Source organism: Schistocerca gregaria, chromosome 3, assembly GCF_023897955.1.
Source record: "Schistocerca gregaria isolate iqSchGreg1 chromosome 3, iqSchGreg1.2, whole genome shotgun sequence".
NCBI lineage: Eukaryota > Metazoa > Arthropoda > Insecta > Orthoptera > Acrididae > Schistocerca > Schistocerca gregaria.
The window spans coordinates 838,387,933-838,407,471 of NC_064922.1; the positions used below are offsets into that span (position 1 = coordinate 838,387,933).

General features: G+C 38.7%; 1 protein-coding gene across 1 annotated transcript in view; it reads left to right on the forward strand.

Moving 5' to 3' along the window:
• The window catches only part of LOC126354692 (cell division cycle protein 27 homolog), a 214,188-nt gene that overhangs the window by 58,604 nt on the left and 136,045 nt on the right, over positions 1–19,539 (forward strand). The window lies entirely within an intron of this gene.

Genomic DNA, 19,539 nt, shown 5'->3' on the forward strand with positions numbered 1-19,539 from the left:
CATGCCTGTGTAACGCTACATATCTTCGACAGTAGAAGTTAGTTGTGGCGGCACCTACAAATATTTTTCAGAACTTCTGCTTACTTTGCACTTGATTTTAAGCCGCAGGGGGTTTTTTGGGTTACAAAAACCGGAAAAAAGTGCAGCTTAGATTCGAGTAAATACGGTAGTGTTACAAGGCCAGACAGCCAATCATCCAGACTGTTGCCCCTGCAACTACTAAAAAGGCTGCTGCCCCTTTTCAGGAACCACACGTTTGTCTGGCCTCTCAACAGATACCCCTCCGTTGTGGTTGCACCTACGGTACGGCCATCTGTATCGCTGAGGCACGCAAGCCTCCCCACCAACGGCAAGGTCCGTGGTTCGTGGGGGAAGGTTCCTCCTATAACAAAAGATATTAACTGGGAATGGTCAAAATAAATTAGGAAATTGATGACATATACAAAACTAAGCACAAAATTAGATCTGGTGCTGCCGGCTGCAGTTGCCGTCCGGTTCTAGGCGATGCAGTCAGGAACCGCGGGACTGCTATGGTCGCAGGTTCGAATCCTGCCTCGGGCGTGGATATGTCTGATGTCCTTAGGTTAGTTAGGTTTAAGTAGTTCTAAGTTCCAGGGGACTGATGACCTAAGATGTTAAGTCCCATAGTGCTCAGAGCCGTTTGAACCATTTTTGGGATCTGGTGCTGTATTCTTTAAAACTGAGGGCCAACTTTTCTCTTTTATGGAAATGCAGATTATACTCATGTATGTTAATGGTAATTAGGCAAAAATGAAAGTAAAAGGAGACAGATGTGGAAACGAGAGGAAGTGGAGAGATCCCAACTTGCTTCGTCAGTCAGTCAGTATAACTTTTTCAACCATTGGAATGATTTGTGCCCTTTTTTACTTATGCCTAAGACCAGTATTACACTATCAAATTTCTTTGTCAAATATCTTTGTCAAAGATATTTGATGGGGTAATAGGAACTTTGTCAAATGTCGTCCAATATTTGATCAAATCTAGGGCCTCGCTGTAGATTTTATCAAAGAAATCGCTTGTCTTCTGTTCACTGCAATGTGACATGTTACCACATGGAGCGCTAGCATCGCTGCAGCATTCTGTCGTCTGTAGTGTTTTTATAAACATTGCCAGTAAATACAATTGGTGTGTGCCGACAACTACAAAATTAATAGAGATGTATGAATCTGATGAGGCGCTTTAAAACGTGAGGCACCCTGAATACAAAAAGAGATTAAGAAGATTGGAGACGAGACCTGACCTGACCTGACCTAACATAACATAACATAACATAAAACATAACCCTCTACTGTAGCAAGGAATCGGAGTGTTAACAGTGAGCCTGTCGTCTGAAGAGGTAGCAGTTCTTAAGTGAATATTGTGCTTTGTGATATGAGGATACACTTCACTGAGCACATACAGAAATTAATACTCATCCATTCTTAAGTAATTGATGTACGACTTGACGTCTTCCACTGTAAGCTCACGTAACAAATTTTGTTGAATGCTTTTATCATGTTGTCATAAAACCCACGGCTTCACCCAGATTAGATTAGTTTTTCGTTCCATAGATCCGTGCTGAGGAGATCCTCATGGATGTGGGAACATGTCAACTTTTTTTTTTAAGCTGAAGTAACAATACTAATAGTATGAATGAATACAATACATCATTTGTTTCTATTAAAAATTTCGTCAGTGGAGTAGGAGTTGGCCACTAGTAAGTCTTTCAGGCTCCTTTTAAACTGATCTTTATTTGTAACTAATTTTTTTATGTTTGCTGGCAAATTATTGAAGATGAGTGTTCCTGAGTAGTGGACCCCTTTTTGAACTAAACTAAGTGCTTTTAAGTCCTTGTGCAGATCATTTTTGTTCCTGGTATTGTATGTATGAACAGAGTTGTTTGTTGGAAAAAGAGGTATATTATTTACGACGAATTTCATTAAGTAGTAAATATACTGAGAGGCAGTAGTTAGTATACCCAGTTCTTTGAAGAGGTTTCAGCAGGACGTCTGTGAATTTATTGCACAAATAATATGTATTACACGCCTTTGGACTCAGAAAACTATTTTATGACTTGAAGATTTACCCAAAAATATTATACCATGACATTATGGAATGAAAGTATGCAAGCTTTTTCATTTTTATGTTGCCTATGTCTGCTAACACTCGAATTGCAAATACAGATCTGTTATGGCATTTTTGCAATTCTGTGGTGTACTTCTCCCAACAGAATTTATTATCAAGTTGTAATCCCAGGAATTTAAGACTGTCAACCTGGTATGTATGGTTCCATTTTTTCCCCCACTTCTTTTCCGCATGTGCACACAATGCAGTTGGGTTACGTGCAACTACTGCGGTTAATAACAAGGTGTTGTCAGCCATCTTGAACTTTGACGAAAAATTTGATGACATTGTAAAACCCCTTCTAGTGCTACGTCAAAGATCTTTGTCAAATATATTTGACGGAATATTTGATCACATCTTTGATCAAATCTTTGACAAAGAAATTTGATAGTGTAATACCGGCCTAACTGTTGTTTTGTCTTGAGGGTGTAATAAAAGATTCAAGCTCCATGTACAGTTATATGACTACAGAAAAAGTCCTTTAGACTGTACATCAGCTTTTCCTAACTTGGCCTTTTGAACACATTTCTTCAATGTTTTAGCTGCTGCCACTATCACAGAGTCATCAGATGCAGAACTTTCAGTTATTATGTACCCATTTGCTATATGATGATGCATGTATCTTAGAAATCTCACAAGTCTTAAAATGGTGTCCTTGTAATTGCTTTAATAAGTATCTATCAGACATACAGAGCATGTCATATGTATATTGCTCTTGTGCCTCATTTTGATGTATTTTCCGGTAGTAAATCACCTTGGGTGTTGTTTCATTGCATTGATGAAATTCCCTATAGTATTTTGTATGATTTTTTTTTTTTTTTTTAAATCAAAAGTGTTGTATCATTACACATTGTTTGTCTTTATCTCTTAACTCGTTTAAGAAGTGAGCAGCAATGGCCCTGTGATTCCTATGACTGATATGGTAGGTCATCATCATGAAAGTAGTGTGTGCCATGGCATGGGAATTCTGCACACTGAGAGTAAGATTGTAAAAGGAAAGTATGCCTGGACCTGTAACAGAGTGAGCATTCCAGAATGGAGTTCTCACTCTGCAGTGCAGTGTGTGCTGATATGAAACTTCTAGACAGATTTGCGGGCAAGTGCTCTACCAGCAGTTTTAATCTGCCAAGAAGTTTGAGTGAGCATTGTTGATTATTGCAAAATGTCACTGTAAATCTCACCACAACATTGATTTACATTCAGCATGGTGAAGTTCTTAGTTGAAAATTTTGTTTGGTGCTCACATTGTGTGATGTCCACTTCTTCTAGTTCAAGAACATTAAAGTTGGTGGCTTCTTCTACTCTATAAAGTTGCAAAATAAGAGCCAGGTACTATTTGGTTCTTTTGCAGATTATCTTTCATGATTAAGCCTGAGTGTCTTAAACAGTTGTTACTTTTACTGACAACATTGCTTTTTCTTTTTGGTACACATTAATGTATGCCAACATGCAGATTTTTGATCGGGGTGGCATTATCGTTCTACATTTATATAGTATCAGATATCCTTAAAATGGAAATGTCTGCTGAATATACAGAAATTCCTTTGTGAAACTTCTCAGTGCAAGATATGCCACTGCTCACCTCTAGCTATGGCCCTCCCTACACTGTAATGCACTTCCTCCTCCTCCTCCTCCTCCTCCTCCTCCAAGTATTAGGCATTTGCCTGTTATGTCCTCTTGTTCAGTGCATCTATTATTGGTGCTTAGTGACTATTTGAGATCCCAACCTCTTTATTGGTCTGCATATTGATCTTTTCCCTATTGGTCGATAACCATTACTATTTTAGGTTTTCTGTTTTCATTCATTCTTCTAACATGATCTCTAATTTATTTCTATACTCCCTGATGTGTTCATTTACACTTGTAGGACCAAATTCTTTTCTCATTGTTGTACTCCTAATGATATCAAATACTTAATAGCCTCTTAATCATCTTAAAAATCTCTTCAGCAGCTTGTTTCTTTGTTCATTTCCAGTTGTTATTGTCTAAATCTCACTCTATGTCGTACACTTTAAACATTTTTAATTAAAAAAATTGCTGAAGTTAATAATCCCTCTATCTCCACCAGGTTGTCATTTTTCTCAACATATTTTAGATATAATGATCTTTTTATATCCTTCATTGATGTCTGTGTGAGGCTGCGACAGTGTTTGCCTACTACAAGAGATATTTTTACCTGAGAAGCCTCCACTTCCGTGCCAGCATCCCTCTTTTTTTTTCTTTTCTTTTAACTCCCCCTGTTCCTCATATAATTCCCTCATTTACAGTACAGTACAGCCCCAGAAATGTTAGGCATGCAGCAAGGTCAAAGACCCTGGAGCAGATGGCTCTATCTTCCTAGTTTCACATAATCATTTAACTTAAAACTTCATGAAGAAGGCAGGACTGATAACCAAGCTGCTTAGTGACTTTAAATCCATTCATCACCACTACCACTATCCACCTTCTCATTAATGACATATGTATCATCTAAACAATAATACAAATTTTAATGTGATAGTCCTCTACTTAGATACAGTTTTTTTTATCAGCTATTTCTTTGTAAGAAACCTCAGTTGGACTTCTGCAGTAAGCCATATTTGCAATATTGATTTGTCCATGTTTAAATTCATTTACACTGTAATAAAGGGTTTTGAGTGTACAATTGAAAGAAAACAACCCTTGGTCATTATTTTTAACGAATTAATCGAGTTTCATCGCTGCTAGGAGTGTTTTCCTCAGAATTTAAATCAAAGAATGGTCTATAGTATGGTCACAGAATTATGACTAAAAACGTATGATACAGAGTGTAAGTACAGAATCATTGTGAAAGACTGGCGGTACTTATATGTCATTCATAAAATAATAAATACGCCAAAAGGGCATTAGTCACAAAGACATTTAAGATAAAAAAGGGCTGTGCGTTACTTACATGGTTACAGGTTGCAAACGGACTGAGGTGCCCCTGTTAACAAATGCGGCCAGGTGAACATGGCACTGCAACGAGTGCGTCATCTAGTAGCCGTAGATACAATTAGGCTACTTCACATTGAAATATAGGCAGAAACGATTATAAATGAATAGTATTTTGTACATAATGGAAAGCAATGTTTATTTGATAGTAGCATACAACATAACATTGTGTCTACATCGAAGCTTATAACAGCAAGATAAAACATGAAAACATCATTATGGAAATGTACATAGGACTGAATGACAACTTGTAGAAAGCAATATTGACGTGAAACACAGCCAAGAAACATTTGATAATTAGAAAACATAGGACTACCTTAGAAAGGAACGAACATTTAGGCAAGCTGCACAAGGAGAGGTGTGTTTATAGCGATAAGAAGTGAAATAGTATCGAAGGAAATTGATGGAGATTCAAATTGTGAAATGATTTGGGTGAAGGTCACAGTTAAAGCAGGCTCAGACATGGTAATTCGATGTCTCTATAGGCCCCCGGGCTCAGCAGCTGTTGTGGCTCAGCACCTGAAGAATAATTTGGAAATTTCCCCACCATGTTATAGTTCTGGGTGGAGATTATAATTTGCCGGATATAGACTGGGAGACTCAAACGTTCATAACGGGTGGCAGGGACAAAGAATCCAGTGAAATATTTTTAAGTGCTTTATCTGAAAACTACCTTGAGCAGTTAAACAGAGAACCGACTCGTGACGATAACATATTAGACCTTCTGGTGACAAACAGACCTGAACTATTTGAATCAGTTAAAGCAGAACAGGGAATCAGCGATCATAAAGCGGTTACTGCATCAATGATTTCAGCCGTAAATAGAAATATTAAAAAGGTAGGAAGATTCTTCTGTTTGGCAAAAGTGACAAAAAGCAGATTACAGAGTACCTGACGGCTCAACACAAAAGTTTTGTCTCAAGTTGTAGCTAGGTTCAATACAGTTTCTTCCAAATCCATCAGAAACAAACGCAAAATAATTTTATTTAAAAAAGCGGATAAAGTGTCACTAGAAGCCTTCCTAAAAGACAATTTCCATTCCTTCCAAACTGACTATGCAAATGTAGACGAGATGTGGCTCAAATTCAAAGATATAGTAGCAACAGCAATTGAGATATTCATACCTCATAAATTGGTAAGAGATGGAACGGATCCCCCGTGGTACACAAAAAAGTCCGAACGCTGTTGCAAAAGCAACGGAAAAAGCATGCGAAGTTCAGAAGAACGCGAAATCCCGAAGATGGGCTAAAATTTACAGACGCGCGAAATTTGGCACGGACTTCGATGCGAGATGCCTTCAATAGGTTCCACAACGAAACATTGTCTCGAAATTTGGTAGAAAATCCGAAGAAATTCTGGTCGTATGTAAAGTATACACAAGCGGCAAGACACAGTCAATACCTTCGCTGCGCAGTGCCGATGGTACTGTTACCGACGACTCTGCCACTAAAGCGGAGTTATTGAACGCAGTTTTCCGAAATTCCTTCACCAAGGAAGACGAATGGAATATTCCAGAATTTGAAACACGAACAGCTGCTAGCATGAGTTTCTTAGAAGTAGATACCTTAGGGGTTGCGAAGCAACTCAAATCGCTTGATACGGGCAAGTCTTCAGGTCCAGATTGTATACCGATTAGGTTCCTTTCAGATTATGCTGATACTATAGCTCCCTACTTAGCACTCGTATACAACCGCTCGCTCACCGATACATCTGTACCTACAGATTGGAAAATTGCGCAGGTCGCACAAGTGTTTAAGAAGGGTAGTAGGAGTAATCCATTTAACTACAGACCTATATCATTGACGTCGGTTTGCAGTAGGGTTTTGGAGCATATACTGTATTCAAACATTATGAATCACCTCGAAGAGAACGATCTATTGACACGTAATCAGCATGGCTTCAGAAAACATCGCTCTTGTGCAACGCAGCTAGCTCTTTATTCGCACGAAGTAATGGCCGCTATCGACAGGGGATCTCAAGTTGATTCCGTATTTCTAGATTTCCGGAAAGCTTTTGACACCGTTCCTCACAAGCGACTTCTAATCAAGCTGCGGAGCTATGGGATATCGTCTCAGTTGTGTGACTGGATTCGTGATTTCCTTTCAGGAAGATCGCAGTTCGTAGTAATAGACGGCAAATCATCGAGTAAAACTGAAGTGATATCAGGTGTTCCCCAGGGAAGCGTCGTGGGACCTCTGCTGTTCCTGATCTATATAAATGACCTGGATGACAATCTGAGCAGTTCTCTTAGATTGTTCGCAGATGATGCTGTAATTTACCGTCTAGTAAGGTCATCCGAGGACCAGTATCAGTTGCAAAGCGATTTAGAAAAGATTGCTGTATGGTGTGTCAGGTGGCAGTTGACGCTAAATAACGAAAAGTGTGAGATGATCCACATGAGTTCCAAAAGAAATCCGTTGGAATTCGATTACTCGATAAATAGTACAATTCTCAAGCCTGTCAATTCAACTAAGTACCTGGGTGTTAAAATTACGAAGGACCACATAGATAATATTGTGGGGAAGGCGAGTCAAAGGTTGCGTTTCATTGGCAGGACACTTAGAAGATGCAACAAGTCCACTAAAGAGACAACTTACACTACACTCGTTCGTCCTCTGTTAGAATATTGCTGCGTGGTGTGGGATCCTTACCAGGTGGGATTGACGGAGGACATCGAAAGGGTGCAAAAAAGGGCAGCTCGTTTTGTATTATCACGTAATAGGGGAGAGAGTGTGGCAGGTATGATACACGAGTTGCGATGGAAGTCATTACAGCAAAGACGTTTTTCGTCGCGGCGAGACCTTTTTACGAAATTTCAGTCACCAATTTTCTCTTCCGAGTGCGACAATATTTTTTGAGCCCAACCTACATAGGTAGGAATGATCATCAAAATAAAATAAGAGAAATCAGAGCTCGAACAGAAAGGTTTAGGTGTTCGTTTTTCCCGCGCGCTGTTCGGGAGTGGAATAGTAGAGAGATAGTATGATTGTGGTTCGATGAACCCTCTGCCAAGCACTTCAGTGTGAATTGCAGTGTAGTGATGTAGATGTAGATGTGGAAGTACAGATAGTGTTGAGGATCAGTGGACAAAGTTCAAAATCATCGTACAATATGCGTTAGATGAGTATGTGCCAAGCAAGATCGTAAGAGATGGGAAAGAGCCAACGTGGTACAACAACCGAGTTAGAAAACTGCTGCGGAAGCAAAGGGAACTTCACAGCAAGCATAAACATAGCCAAAGCCTTGCAGACAAACAAAAATTACGCGAAGCGAAATGTAGTGTGAGGAGGGCTATGCGAGAGGCTTTCAATGAATTCGAAAGTAAAGTTCTATGTACTGACTTGGCAGAAAATCCTAAGAAATTTTGGTCCTATGTCAAAGCGGTAGGTGGATCAAAACAAAATGTCCAGACACTCTGTGACCAAAATGGTACTGAAACAGAGGATGACAGACTAAAGGCCGAAATACTAAATGTCTTCTTCCAAAGCCGTTTCACAGAGGAAACTGCACTGTGCTTCCTTCTCTAGATTGTTGCACAGTTGACAAAATGGTAGATATCGAAATAGACGACAGGGGGATAGAGAAACAATTAAAATCGCTCAAAAGAGGAAAGGCCGCTGGTCCTGATGGGATACCAGTTCGATTTTACACAGAGTACGCGAAGGAACTTGCCCCCTTCTTGCAGCGGTGTACCGTAGGTCTCTAGAAGAGCGAAGCGTTCCAAAGGATTGGAAAAGGGCACAGGTCATCCCCGTTTTCAAGAAGGGACGTTGAACAGATGTGCAGAACTATAGACCTATATCTCTAATGTCGATCAGTTGTAGAATTTTGGAACACGTATTGTGTTCGAGTGTAATGTCTTGTCTGGAGACTAGAAATCTACTCTGTAGGAATCAGCATGGGTTTAGAAAAAGACAGTCGTGTGAAACCCAGCTTGCACTATTCGTCCACGAGACTCAGAGGGCCTTAGACACGGGTTCACAGGTAGATGCCGTGTTTCTTGACTTCCGCAAGGCGTTCGATACAGTTCCCCATAGCCGTTTAATGAACAAAGTAAGAGCATACGGACTATCAGATCAATTGTGTGATTGGATTGAGGAGTTCCTAGATAACAGAACGCAGCATGTCATTCTCAATGGAAAGAAATCTTCCGAAGTAGGAGTGATTTTAGGTGTGCCGCAGGGGAGTGTCATAGGACCGTTGCTATTCACAATATACATAAATGACCTTGTGGATTACATCGGAAGTTCGCTGAGGCTTTTTGCAGATGATGCTGTGGTGTATCGAGAGGTTCCAACAATGGAAAATTGTACTGAAATGCAGGAGAATCTGCAGCGAATTGACGCATGGTGCACGGAATGGCAATTGAATCTCAATGTAGACAAGTGTAATGTGATGCGAATACATAGAAAGATAGGTCCCTTATCATTTAGCTACAAAATAGCAGGTCAGCAACTGGAAGCAGTTAATTCCATAAATTATCTGGGAGTACGCATTAGGAGTGATTTAAAATGGAATGATCATTTAAAGTTGATCATCGGTAAAGCAGATGCCAGACTGAGAATCATTGGAAGAATCCTAAGGAAATGCAATCCGACAACAAAGGAAGTAGGTTACAGTACGCTTGTTCGCCCACTGCTTGAATACTGCTCAGCAGTGTGGGATCCGCACCAGATAGGATTGATAGAAGAGATAGAGAAGATCCAACGGAGAGCAGCGCGCTTCGTTACAGGATCATTTAGTAATCGCGAAAGCGTTACGGAGATGATAGATAAACTCCAGTGGAAGACTCTGCAGGAGAGACGCTTAGTAGATCGGTACGGGCTTTTGTTAAAGTTTCGAGAACATACCTTCACCGAAGAGTCAAGCAGTATATTGCTCCCTCCTACGTATATCTCGCGAAGAGACCATGAGGATAAAATCAGAGAGATTAGAGCCCACACAGAAGCATACCGACAATCCTCCTTTCCACGTACAATACGAGACTGGAATAGAAGGGAGAACCGATAGAGGTACTCAGGGTACCCTCCGCCACACACCGTCAGGTGGCTTGCGGAGTATGGATGTAGATGTAGATGTAGAAGTCAGATATCGAGTAACGGCTTTATACCGTTGAAAATATTTTTGTTATGTAGCTGTAGCTGTAGCTGTTCGTTAAGGATTAGGCTATCCTTTCGAGCAAGATGTTTGAAAGTCTCTAATTCTTCTAGAATGTCTAGTCTACGTCCTTTCTTTTCGGTGGGAAAAATGTTGCTATCACAGATGGCTTTAGGTGAATGGCCTGTAATTAGAAGATCGTCGGCAAAAGACGAATTTTGAAGGGTAGTGCCATTTTTTCTTAGCAAGTGTTCTTTATATCGGGTAGTGAAGGCATGTTCAGTTTGTCCTATATAGTAAGAGGATCAAGTATCACAGACAGGTTTGTAGACACTAGAATTTTCTAAAGGGGAACGAATAGAATATTGAATTTTTTCAGCAGTATAAAGCCATTACTTGATATCTGACTTTGGGTCTCCTTGTGCAGGTTGCCTAAATGTTCTTTTCCTTCTAAGGTAGTCCTATGTTTCCTAATTATCAAATGTTTCTTGGCTGTATTTCATGTCAATATTGCTTTCTACAAGTTGTCATTCAGTCCTATCTGCATTTCCATAATGATGTTTTCATGTTTTATCTTGCTGTTATAAGCTTCGATGTAGACACAATGTTATGTTGTATGCTACTATCAAATAAACATTGCTTTCCATTATGTACAAAATACTATTCATTTATAATCGTTTCTGCCTATATTTCAATGTGAAGTAGCCTAATTGTATCTATGGCTACTAAATGGCGCGCTCGTTGCAGTGCCATGTTCACCTGGCCGCATTTGTTAACGCGGGCACCTCAGTCCGTTTGCAAACTGTAACCACGAGAGTAATGTGCAGCCCTTAGTGGCTCGCCATCAAAATTTTTTATCTTAAATATATTTGTGACTAATGCCCTTTTGGCATACTTATTATTTTATAAATGACATAAGTACTGCCAGTCTTTCACAATGATTCTGTACGTACACTCTGTATCATACGTTTTTAGTCACAATTCTGTGACCATGTTATAGACCATTATTTGATTTAAATTTTGAGGAAGGCACTCCTAGCAGTGTTGAAACCCGGTTAATTTGTTAAAAATAATGACCATGGGCTGTTTTCTTTCAAATGTGATTATTCACGGTCTCTGAACATGGAGCCATGTACAAAACTTTGCTTTGAGTCTTAGTACATATGTGCTTAGACTTCCTTCAGCCCTGTATCATGATCCTCTATCAGAGATTAGTAAAAACTTTGGTGACCAATCTCTTGCCTGTTGCTACAAAACATGACATCAGTTGCTTAAGAGAGCAGCCAAAAATCAACAAGCTGTTGCATCTGTTTGAAAATTCTAACAATACTGCTCTAAAGAACAGAATGACCATCACACCACTTAAACTAACTGTTGTTTAACTGAAATATTAAAGACCTATTAATCCACTCTCACACGTTTCATTTTGTGCTCCTTGTAATGTTAAGACTGTCCTTTTAGATAAGTTTTAAGCATGGCCAGTTATAGACATTGATTGGACTGTTAAAATCTCTAATCTCTTTATGGCTGAGTTAAACCTGGTGTTTCAACAGTAGGATAAAATCTGTCGTGTAGTACATTTCTACAAAGCTTATAGGATGTAAACTATTAAACGTACATTATGTTGTCATGGTCTTCAGTTTGAAGGCTGGTTTGATGCAGTTCTCCATGCCACTCTATCCTCTGTGAGCCTTTTCATCTCTGAATAACTACTGCATCCAACAGTTTTCTGAATCTTACTGTATTCATCTTTTGGTCTCTGTCTACAATTTTTAGCCCCCCCCCCCCCCCTCACGCGTGCGTGCGCGCACGCACACACACACACACACACACACACACACACACACACACACTCTCTCTCTCTCTCTCTCTCTCTCTCTCTCTCTCTCTCTCTCTCTCTCTCTCTCCCTCCCCATCCAATACTAAATTGGTGAACCCTTAATGTTTCAGAATGTGTCCTAACAACAGAATTCTTCCTTTTGGTCAAGTTGTACCTCAGATTTCTAGTCTTTCCAATTCTGTTCAGTACTTCCTCGTAAGTTACGTGATCTGCTCATCTAATCTTCAGCAATCTTCTGTAGCACCACATTTCAAAAGCTTCTCTTCTCTTCATGTCTAAATTGTTTATCGTCTATATTTCACTTGCATATGTGGCTATACTCCATACAAATACTGTTGAAAGGACTTCCTGACTTTTAAATTTTTACTTCATATTAGCAAATTCCTCTGTTTCAGAAATGCCTTTCTTGCCATTACCAGTCTACGGTTTGTATCCTCTGTACTTCAGTCATCAGTTATTTTGCTGGCCAAATAACAAGACTCATTTACTACTTTAAGTATCTTATTTCTTAATCTAATTCCTCGGCAACACCTGATTTTAATTTGACTACATTTCATTATTCTTGTATTGCTTTTGTTGATGTTAATTTTATCTCCTCCTTTCGAGACACTGTCCATTCCGTTCAGCTGCTCTTCCAGGTCCTTTGCTGTCTCTGACAGAATTACAATGTCATTGGCAAACCTCAAAGTTTTTATTTCTTCTCCCTGAACTTTGATTCCTATTCCAAATTTCTCTTGTTTCCTTTAATGCTTGCTCAATGTACACACTGAATAACATGGGAGGAAGTCTACAACCCTGCCTCATTCCTTTGTCAACCACTGCTTCCCTTTCATACCCCCCACCCCCCCACCCCTCCCGACTCTTAAAATGGCCATCTAGTTTCTGTACAAGTTGTAAATAACCTTTTGCTCCCTGCATTTTACCCCTGCCACATTCAGAATTTGAAGGACAGTATTCCAGTCAGCATTGTCAAAATCTTTCTCTAAGTCTACAAATGCTGTAAACTCAGGTTTGCCATTCTTCCAATCAATCTTCTAAGAAAAGTAATAGCATCAGTATTGCCTCATGTCTTCCTACATTTCTACTGAATCCAAACTGATCTTCCCGAGTTCGGCTTCTACCAGTTTTTCCATTCTTCTGTAAAGAATTCTTGTTAGGATTTTGCAGGCGTGACTTACTAAATAGATGATTCGATAATATTCACAGCTGTCAGCACATGCTTTCTTTCGAATTGGAATTATTATACTCTTCTTGAAGTCTGAGGGTATTTTGCCTGTCTCTTACATCTTGCATCTTGACCCATTCTCCCAAGCTATCAGTTGTTCTAGTGGAATGTTGTCTGCTACTGAGATCTCGTTTCGACTTAGGTGTTTCAGTGTTCTGTCAAATTCTTCACACATTATCATTATCTACAATCTTATCTTCATCTACATTCTCTTCCCCTTATACAAATTGCCCTCAAGTACAGCTTCCTTGTACAGACCCCCTATATATCCCTTCCATCTTACGCTTACCACCGCAAGGGATTAGTTGAGCGGTCTAAGGTGCTGCAGTCATGAACTGTGTGGCTGATCCTGGTGGAGGTTAGAGTCCTCCCTCGTGTGTGTGTGTGTGTGTGTGTGTGTGTGTGTGTGTGTGTGTGTGTGTGTGTGTGTGTGTGTCCTTAGGATAGTTGTGTGCAAGCTTAGGGACTGATGACCTTAGCAGTTAAGTACCATTAGATTTCACACACATTTGCACATCCCCCCAACCCCCTCCTAAGCTTACCCTTCATTGCTTAAGACTGGTTTTCCATCTGAGTTTTTGATATTCATACAGGTGGTTCTCTTTTTTTCCAAAGCTCTCTCTAATTTTCCTGTAGGTGTTTTCTATCTTTACCCAAGTGATATATGCTTTTAAGTCCTTACATTTGTCCTCAAGTCACCCCTGTTTATCCATTTTGCACTTCCTGTCAGTCTCACTTTCTAGACGTTTGTATTCCTTTTGCCTGCTTAATTTACTGCATTTTTGTATTTTCTCCTTTCATCAATTAAACCACCTGTGTTACCCAAGGATTCCTACTAGCCCACGTCTTTTTATCTACTTGATCCTCTGTTGCCTTCACTATTCTGTCTCTCAAAGCTACCCATTTTGCTACTGCTGTACTCTGTCTCCCTGTTCTTGTCATTCATTCCTTAATGCTCCCTCTGAAACTCTGTAACAACCTGTGGTTCTTTCAGTTTATTCTGGTCCCATCTCCTTAATTTCCTACCATTTTGCAGTTTCTTCAGTTTTAATCTGAATTGCATAACCAATAAATTGTGGTCAGAGTCCACATTATAAATATTTTTATAGTCCACCTTTCTCACTTTCTACATATGATTTATCCAAGATATTGTTATTAACAAGTGCATTCTTATTTATTTACCAGTATGTACATATACCATGTTGTCATAAGAAATTATACATACACATTGTATTGAGACAATAAACCTTTTGCTGTAGTATAGGAGTATGTTAACACCAAACAATAGATAAATTGAATAATAAGCACTGCTTACCATTCTTGCTATGATACACCTTGCTGTTACGTGATAGTGTGCTTGCATACCACCCACTTAATGGGTCATTTAGCTGGATAAGTAAATATATGTATTTCCCCTTTATTTGCAAGTTCTGCCTGGGGATATTTATAATTAGCATCACAAAATTGTTCCAGTTCGCATTACGTCGTCAAATGTTAGCTCTTAATTAGATGTTTATCTCATTTCTTCTTTAGCTTTTCTCTTTGTTACTTGATGCTTGAGATTTTGTTTGGCATCTGATTTTCATTAATTTATTATTTGCAATCTTATATTCTCTCTCTCTCTCTCTCTCCCCCCCACCTCCCTTCTCTCTCTCTCTCTCTCTCTCTCTCTCTCTCCCCCCCCCCCCCCCACCTCCCTCTCTCTCTCTCTCTCTCTCTCTCTCTCTCTCTCTCTCTCTCTCTCTCTCTCTCTCTCTCTCTCTCTCTCTCTCTCTCTCCCTCTCCAATAAATTTTCCAGTATTTTGAAACACTGTCTTTTATTTATTAGATCTCCCCATATTAAAAGTTAAGTAAACAAATGAACTTTGACAAATGTTCAAAAGTGTGTGAAATCGTATGGGACTTAACTGCTAAGGTCATCAGTCTCTAAGCTTACACACTACTTAACCTAAATTATCCTAAGGACAAACACACACACCCATGCCTGAGGGAGGACTCGAACCTCCGCCGGGACCAGCCACACAGTCCATGACTGCAGCGCCTTAGAATGCTCAGCTGATCCCGCACAGCGAACTTTGACAATTGAGAGATTTGTTGCCCTTGTGACCAGTGTTATGTTTACTTGCTACAAGGCAAACAACATTTTGGTACAAGTTGTCATATTTATTTAGTTATTACAGTTGTTGAATTCATACAGTTTTCATGTCATTCAGCTTTGTTTTACAACTACAGCTACAGTTATATTCAACTTGAAACTTAAAAATAATTTGTAATTATTTCCGAATCATAATGGGTAAAAACTCATTGAATATTTTATGTGAAGAAATATTTACATTACATCGTGCAGGCAACAAAGAAGCTGTGTGGTTGAAAAATCTTATCACACAACAGCCCAAGTGCATAATAATTATATGTACACATTGAACACATGAAATTAATCTGTTTCATCTTGCAGTCTGACAGTTGGTAACAGTGGTGATGAATGCAGTGTAACTCGGGGATAGTGCCAAACTCGTAAACAGAATTTTTATGGGAAAAAGCTTCAGTGCTTCCCCATGGTACAGTAAAAGAACAGCACTTACTTTTCATTAGTAAAGTAAAACTTAGAAAGTTTTTTAACCAGAATAATGTTGAACTAATTGTGCAACAGAAATTGCCACAATCACTTTAATTATGCCATAGACTATGCAAAACCTCGACTATTTGATAAATTAATGAAGACAAAATGTGGAAAAAATGCACAATAGAGTATTGGATGATTGATGCTTAAGATATATGAAAATAGGTGACATCATAGGTGTATCAAAGAGTATGATGAATTTCATATCAAGAACTATGAGAAAACTAATGTATTTAGCCGATTATGAGATAAGGTTTTTTTCCAAAATTCCTCATTCGAAACACAAACTATTGCTACTAAGGTTAAAATTTTTAAGGTGTTTAATAGAGAAAGTAGGGATCGTCTTTTCATTAATAGATGAAGCTTTGGCTATTCAGGTCACATGCAGATTTATTTTGAAGAATTTGGAAAGTTGGGCCTGGGCAAACGGTACTTGCTTTTGAACAGGCTCACGATTTCCCCAATACACTGAAATGCTTGACACTGTGTCAGTGTTGCTCAAACAGTCATACGACATTTGACCTGTGCAGTGCTGGTGCAATGGATATGCAAGAAACTATGGACTATCATTATGACTATCTATTTCTACGATTAAAATTTGACAATTTTGTGTGACACAGGAGGAAATAGCACCAAATTTTGCCATTTCACAAAACCTTGTTGTATTTGAACAGATTTCCAATAAAAATTCTCATACATGTACAGATAGTGTGTGAAAAATTACATAAATGCTGCTCGTAAGTAAAAGTAACATTCAAAAACGAAAAAAGGTTGTGCTTCAAAAAACAGTTCCTGATTCTGAACTTGGATCAATATTTTATTTGATTATGATAGACTGTAAAGATTTACTAAGTGGGCTGCAGAAAAGAAATTTGGCAGTTTTCACTTATTAGAATACCAGATAAAAATGTTATCAGCTTTAGAACATGATGGTGACATTCAGATGAAACAAGAAGGAAAATTAATCCCGAATGAAATGTCTAATAAACAAAATAAATTGTATTAAGCTATAATTGTTGTTAGAATATATTAGTGACAAGACCCTTTGTGGAGGGATGAGCAAAGTTCGAGAATTGGACTGACTTGTGGTTGCAATCTGTTATTTATATATTAGTTGCCTTTATTTTACATATATATTACATATAAGCATAGCACAATGGAAGGGTTGGAGGGGTGACAAGTGATAGCAATTTGACTGAGAACTAGATGAGTGAGTGAGGGAGGGGAGTAATGAGTGGGCAGCAAATCACATCATGTTGCCAACCATGGGAACCTATACCGCATACTTAGGATTTTTAGGAACATCTACCACTTTGAAACTGCAGTTTGCGTGACTGAATCCATATGTAGTTGAAATGACTTTGAAATTGGACAAATACTCAGCAATAGTATTCATTTCTGCAGGAGGCTGTAAAGCTGTAGATGGGGGCAAATGGCATACTTCCATGTTTCATGCTATAGTGTTGTTGATGTTCACTGGGACATGACGGGAACAAAAGGGGGTATGCGAACTGTTGGTCCTATGCAGCCAATGAAGAGTGGTGGGCAGATGATATGTTTGGAAGCAAGGGACAGTGTAACATTCTGACATTAGTATAGAAGTGAAATTTGATATGTATTTGGATAAAAACAGCTGTGTTCTCAAGATTCCACGGTGGTCCAACCACAGAAATACAACCATATTCAGAAGAAACAGCCAAATATTTATGACAGTGAAGATATAAATTTCACAACTGTACTATTAGGATAATGATTAAAAATAGTGATACCATAAATGACAGGATTAGTAGATGAAAATGTAGAAAAGGAAACAGTCCACAAATTAATGCAAACTGATTCTTCTCATTTGTTTTATTTCTCCTTGCATTATCAAAATATAAAAAGTAAATGTCGTATATTTAGAATAGGCATAATGTTAACTTTTTAGCAGATATTGTGTGTCAATAAAACTGTAAGTTTGATGAGTCAAAATAAGTCAGAAATAAATTTTTCTCAATAAGTCTCTTTGAGGGGGGGGGGGGGTCATCTTATAATCAGGGTCATCTTGTTCTCAGTTAAATATGGTATATGCAGGTAAGAATATCAGTTTTTTTAAAAAAAAGTTTTTTGCTGATATGGATGAGAGATGCACCCTCTTCTTCATCCTATTAATGAAATGGCAACAGTAGTGAGTAGAAGGCAGTGCTTGTTCACGAAAAAAGGTGAAGTGTAATTTGTGTGCCCGATAGAAAGGCCAGCGTTTTCTTAGATGTGAATGGATTTACCTAATTCAATATTTTGCAATGTTTAAAACAGTAACTTACAAATACATCCCAAATTTTTCTGGAATAAGTGGCTAATAAATAATGAGGGAAAGACCGTGGAGCGCAAAAGAAAAAGCCACTTTTGTCAGAAAAATACTTGTGTGTGCAAAATATGCTTTTGCAATGTGGAAAACTGCTTTGAAGTATGAATTGTTCAAAGATGACCTCTAGTCACCTGACTATATTCCCTCTGACTTTGCTTATTAAGGCCAAAGATATTTGTGAATGAAGGAAAACAGTGTCAGATGAAGAGGTCATAAGAGCTGTGTGTGAACATTTTACAGACCTTACAGAATTGCCCTTCATGATTTGAAACTACTAATCGAGAAAACACCAAAGTGCATTGATCTCAAAATCAAATGATGGAAAATCCAGGAAGGAGTGTAACAATATTAGAGAAGGAAAGTTGCTGCTCACCGTATAGTGGCGATGCTGACAATAGACACACATACACCCACAAACTCACGTAGCTCGCATATATGACTGTGGTTTCAGTTGTCCAAGGTTGCAGTGCGTGTGCGCGCGCTCGTATTGTTGACAGAGACCTTAATGGCTGAAAGCTGTAATTGTGAGAATCTTTTTCTTGTGCTTATCTGTGACTCAGCATCTCTGTTATATGGTGAGTAGCATCTTTCCTTCTCTAATATTGATCTCAAAATCAGCTGTTTTCTGCCAGGATAAAAAGATTTCAATGTGCCTTTGTGACCAATATAATCCACATTTTGTCTGTCTTCCAAGGAAATTGACGATGACAATGAAAATAGAATATTTCTTTTTAATGAATTCTTTTCACCAAACCACTGTAAAATGACTGTTTATCCTCCTGTAAGAGAATATTTTGGGAAGTGTTGTCTGTAGTGATGTGTGCATTTTGGTGACACTAAAGATGTTTTTTCATAAAATGAAATAATATATTATTTGGGTTTATTTTGTTGTTTGTAGCTTCCTCCTTCATTCAGGGAGCAGTGGAATTAAACTAAGAATCCTAAATCTGTAACTAAAAATGCGATGCTAAATCTAGAAAGAAATATAAATATCTGTATCATCTCACTGGAAAGTCTGGGATGGAGTAACAATTATGAAAAGGATAGATGACTTATCGCACAGAGGAGGTACTGAGTTGCAGACAGGCACAATGAAAAGACTGCTAAACATTTAAGCTTTCTGATAAAAAAAGGTCCTCCTCAGGGAATAGAGAGAGGAAAACACACACACACACACACACACACACACACACACACACACACGCGCGCACACACACGTCTTGGAAGTTGATTGACATTTCCTATGTGCCTGTCTACTGCGCATTGCCTCCTTTGTTAGGTCTTCTAACATGTTTCAAAAAAGGTTTGATATTAAGATATTCACATGTATAGT